Raw genomic sequence first — 6,000 nt, 5'->3', positions numbered from 1 at the left:
CGGAATATCTTAGAGGCAAGATAGATACCATTCTGAGAAACCACTTACTTTTTTTTCTTATTGCTATTATGTAATGTTTGCATTTTGTTAGCATTTCATTTTTGCAGGCACTCTACATGAACACAAAGGTTAAACCAAAAACAAAAAAAAGAAATCCAGTCACCAGGACAAAAACAAAAAGGTAGAGAAAAGGCAATGAAATTACAAGAAAAATGAAGGAGTTGTTATCATGAAATTCAGCCTGGTAATAGCAGGTATCACAGGTTCACAAGTGGAATATGACTGGGTTCACTGTCTTGTATAAACTCAAATGATCCCTATGCTTCATAGGTAATTTCTGGAATACAATGTTAAATTAGGAGTTCCTATAACATGAACCCATGTATAGCAGGAATAAAGAAAAGGAAAAAGAAAATAAAAGTCTAGTAATCTGAATATAATACCTATCACCGGAAAAGAAAGCTTTGAGCTGAAACGTGGATGACTGATTGATAACTTCAATAGCCTGGTTATAATTGGGTTATTCTGATTCTAAGGACCATATATTGTCTCCCTCAGGCTAGATTCTGGCCAAAGATCATCTGTCTAGTAGAACACTGTACTGGTTTTAAAATATATAGAGACAAGCAAGAGTCCAGAGCAAGTAGCTAGATTTGAGTTATTTTGGGAACCATTAACTGAAAGAAACAAAAAGATAAAATGAAAAAACTGATAAACTTTATCAAACAGAACTACAAATATAGCTGTACTTCAACAATGCTTCTCAGACACTTTCTTCTGAATCTAGAACTGATTCAGATAATGGCAGCTATTTCAACTTCTTTTGATGATTTGAAAGCTACACACGTGCTTCTGCAGTTACCAAGCTCATATGAGTCTGTGATTTAAAATCCTACTATCTGAGAGCTTACTGAGTCATAAGACAGTTTTCTGGTCTAGAAAAAGATGCCGGATCTCATGACAGTGCAACACAAATAGTTTTTGCTTTTTTTTTTCCCCCCACGTCAGACAACTTCAAAAAATTTCAGAGAGAAATATTAAAACATGCCCGTTAGTAAGGTACACTGAAAATGGCTATCCATTTTGAAGCAACTAAACAGTCTGAAATGTTTTAAAACAGAACTGTGAACCAGCTGCTTTCAGTCACCATGCTGCTCACTCTAAAGTAGTGAAAGTTGTCCACCACATTTGCAGAGATGAAATTTTCTTAGTTTTTTTACACCTAATAAGATAAGTCACTAAAATTTTAAGTCCAACTGGACAGATATTTAGTCATGGTTCTCTTGGTAATGTTCAGAAATGACTCAGCAACAAAAAATCTGTAAAAAAAAAAAGTATTTTTTTGTTATTTTTCAAGCAGAGACCAAGATTTTTTTTGATTATTGAATAAGAGTCCCAAGTGAATGAAGATGAAAGGATGTTGCAAATGAAGATGAAAGGATGTTTATGGCCTGATGGAAAGTTCCTAATTTGTCTTGCATGTTGCAAATTGCAAATGGATTACGTCTTCAGTTAACTGGAAGAAGCCTCATGTTTGCAAACCATCCAGGTCCTCATGGGGACCTGAAGCACCCTGATATCTGCTGAAGAGACAAGACAGCAGGGCACAATCAGTCCAGGAGATTTCTACAGTGCTTTGATGATAACTTCCTGACACGGGTGATGGAGGAGACATTCTCTGCTGCATCTCATGCTTACAAACATGGAAGAATCAGCGTGAGGGACAGCATTGGCTGCAGGTAATGGATTTCAGGATTCTGAGGCAAGAGGATGAGAGCAAAAAGTAAGATCATAATCCTGGATTTCAGGAGAGCAGAATTTGGCCTTTGGCTTTCCAAGACCTGATTGGAAGAATCCCAAGGAAAGCAGTCATGGAATGCAGGGACAGTGTTACAAATGCCAAAGCCCACCTGGATTGAATCTGGAAGCATAGTGAAAGGCAACAAGAAGGGTTTCTACATATATAACAACAGCGAAAGGAAGGCTTGGGAAATCATGAGACGGCTGGAGAATGTGGGTGGAGACCTGGTGACAAAGGAGATGGAGAAGGCCAAGTACTCAGTATCTTCTTCATTTTGGGTCTTTATGGGTAAGACTGGCCTTCGAAAAGCCAGGTCCCTGAGACCAGTGGGAAAGTCTGGAGGAAGGAAGACTTACCCTTGGTGGGCAAGGATCAGGTTAGGAAGCATTTAAACAAACTGGACATATATAAGTTGATGAAACTTGATGAGATGCACCAGAAAAAGCTGAGGGAGCTGACTGATGTCATTGTGAGGTCACTCTTAATAATCTTTGAAAGTTTATGGTGGTTGGCAGAGATTCCTGGGAACTGGAAGAAAGCAAATGTCACTCCTACCTTCATGAAGGGCAATAAGGAGGATGCGGAGAACTATAGGCTCATCAGCTTCATCTCCATCCCTGGGAAGGTGATGGAGCAAATCCTCCTGGAAACCATTTGCAAACATATTAAGGACAAGAAGGTGACTGGAAGTAGTCAGCATGGATTTACAAAGGGGAAATCATGTCTAACCAACCTGATAGTCTTCTATAATGAGAAGACTGGCTTTGTGGATGAGGGAAGAACAGTGGATGTTATTTATTTGTACTTTAGCAAGATTCTCAGCATTATCCCCCATAACAATCTCACAGACAAACTGATGAAGTTTGGAGTAGGTCAGTGAACAGTAAGGTAGATTGAAAACTGGCTCGACTGTCATGGTCAAAGGGTTGCAATCAGTTGCAGAAAGTCCAGCCACAGGGCAGTAACTAGTGATGTACCCAAAGGTACCACATACTGGGTCTCACACTATTTAACATCTTCATTAAGGACCTGTATGATGGGACAGAGTGCATCCTCAGCCAGTATGCACATTACACAAAGGAGGAGTAGTTGATAAAGCAGATGTTTGTGCTGCCATTCAGAGGGACCTCAACAGGCTGGAGAGATGGGCCAACAGGAACTTCATGAAGTTGAACAAAGGGAAATGACAAATCCTGCACCTGGGAAAGAGTAACTCCATGCACTAGCCTAGGCTGGGGGCCAACCAACTAGAAAGCAGCTTTGCAGAGAAGGACCTGGGCATCCTGGTGGACAACAAAGTGAACATGAGCCAGCAATGTGCCCTTGCAATTAAGAAGTGCAACAGAACCATCTATTGCATTAGGAAGACCATTGCTAGCAAATCAAGGAAGGTGATCCTTCCACTCTACTCACCACTGGTGAGACACATCTAGAGTGTTGGGTCCAGTTCTGGGCCCCCCAGTACAAGAGAGACAGGGACACATCAGAGTGAGTATGGCCCACAGCGAAAGGCCACAAAGATGATTAAGGGAGTGAGCATCTGTCATATAGGGAGAGGCTGAGACACCTGGAACATATCAGCCTGGAGAAGAGAAGGCTCAGTGGAATCTGACAGGGGGAAGATGGAAACAGAGTCTCAGTGGTGTCCACTGAGATGATAAGAAGCTGTGAGCACAAACTGAAATGAAAGAAATTACCTTTAAATGTGAGGGGGAAAAAAAATCTTTTTCACTGTAAGTATAATTGAACACTGGAAACAGAAAGGTTGTGGAGTCTCCATCCTTGGAAATATTCAAAACCTGACTGGACAACAGCCTGGGCAATCTTCTCTGGTTGACCCTGCTTTGAACAGGGACATTGGACTCAACCGTCTCCAGAAGGCCCTTCCATTTGGAGAAGTCACTGGACTCAGCAATTCAAAACCTCAGTGATTCTGTGATTTTGTGAGTCTATGATTTTATAAGACATGTCTCTATGATAAGCCCACAAGTAATTTTTACTTAACACAAATGAGCATTTTTAACATAGAAATTAATGCATAGAATGGCTTAGCAGATGTACATATCAGAGATTTCTGTTGATCTACCTGACTCTGAACGTCCCAGCCAGTTAGTATGGTTAAAGCATAAAGAGAATGTCATTGTTAACATCACTACGTTAGGTTGCTTTCCACTCCCTGGGCTTAACAGCCAACAGTCTACTTGTGGGAGACTGGCAAGACACAACCTTTGGCTTAAATCCATGATAAGGTTTGAACTTGTACATTCAAAATCAAATCTCTACGAATTTGGTCTTGGTAGATGATGTAGCCCAAGGAACATTAATAACAGCTCAAACTTTTACCAGTCTTCAACGTTTTCATATAATTTTTCAAGTAAGTTTAATGTAGGACTAAGTATCTTATTTCCTCCAAGCAAAACGCCTACAGTCATGGCAAAGAAGGAAGTCTAAGATTTTTCCATTATTTTTAGCTCATGCTAGATTTCCTAAGTAGCTGGGAAAACTATGCATACATTGTATAACAAGGAAAGAAATGCATTCTCTTCGCTCTGAGAATTCCTGAAAGACATATCTATGTATAATTTCCAGTATACACTTCAACATTCAGAAAAATAAAGTTCATCATTACAGAGTGGAATTCCTTGAAGAAGAAAAATGTAAAAGAGAAAGCTGATATGTTTGTCCTCAAGATCAGATGCATCACGTGTTTCCTGTCATTTATCTACAGTTAGCATTTTTCTCAAATTCCCACAATTCTGTCGTTCCAGCAGTCATAGAAAGCTAGTGTTGTTGGACAGGAACAAGAGGAAGTATTTCTTTAGTTTTAATTAGAATTATTATTCATCATAGAAAATTTCTAATTATGTCCATAAAATAATTAATAAAATAGGATTGGCATAGATTTTGACAATGAGAGGCTTGTTGATCTAAGCGGGCAGATACAATGAAGGAAGGCAAGGTGCCTGGTGTTCAACTTAACAAATTGCTTAATCATAGCTTTTCCAAGCTTAAACCAATTAAAAATTCTGTTTCGCAAAGCTCATCCTGCATATAACCTTTCTTTTTTATGTGTTAACTTCCTTTTTCCATTTTTAATGTAGCTATTAAAACCTTTATAGAAGCTATATGAACATGATGTTCTATATTGCTATACCCCAACCATGTAGGGAAATTTTCAGTAAGATGAGTCGGTGTGATAGCTCCTTTGGGTTAGTTTTATGATTTTTATTTTTTGATTATTCTATTGCTGTAATGATTAGGATTTCAGGCAATGAGCTAAAACAATATATTACTAGACTGGCAGTCAATCAGATCACTATCACTTCAAATATCATTTAAGAAGATCTACTTTTTTTATTATTTATATAGCTCCATAGTTCATGGTGCTACATAGAACAAATCAAAGACAGATTCCCTGCCCCCTAAGAGCTTACAGTCTAGGCAAGTACAAGAACAACAGGAGGAGATAACACAAGCAGGGGACAGAGAGGGGTAGTAAATGAAGAGAAGGACAATTAGATTACATTCACATGAAAAGCTAGTGTGAATACAAACTGGGGAGATGAGGTGCTTGAGTAACTTTATTTTTAATTATAACTACATTTTATAGGAAAGCCAGAAGAAAAGGGATTTGAAAATAAATTTGAAAGTGTCAGAGGTGCTTGTAGGAAGGCAAAGAGGCAAGACTGGAAGGGAACAGGACACTAACATATTTGAGGTTGGAAAGCAATTACCTTGGATGTCAGACGAGTCAACCTCAGTGACCCTTTCTTTTCCCACACATCTCTGAAAATACACCAAAAAGCACAATTGCTCCTGTACACATAAACGCAGGCTGGTATCTTATTTTGCCTTTAATATTGTATCTGTCAGTACACATTTGGGGATGTATTAGAAAAAATCTTGATTTCTCTGAAGTAGGAGTTTTGACACTGCTTTCAACGTAGTCAGCATTTCAATCATCATATTTTGTGATTGTTGATGTATTTGGAGACTAGTGTATTTGGATACTAGAGTGAAGTTATGTCTAAAGTACATTAAATATTTTTCTAATATCCTTCATATAATAATACTACAAAAATTATTTTATAGCATTATCTTTTACCTCTTTGTATGCTGTTATCTCTGCTCATGACCCCTTTTCCCTGAAAGCATTTTGATTTTGTACAATATCAGGGCATTTCTCCTACTTTAATTTG

This window comes from Calonectris borealis, chromosome 3 (genome assembly GCF_964195595.1).
Source record: "Calonectris borealis chromosome 3, bCalBor7.hap1.2, whole genome shotgun sequence".
Lineage (NCBI taxonomy): Eukaryota > Metazoa > Chordata > Aves > Procellariiformes > Procellariidae > Calonectris > Calonectris borealis.
The sequence above is the reverse complement of the archived record's forward strand: the minus strand, read 5'-3'. Positions refer to the sequence as shown.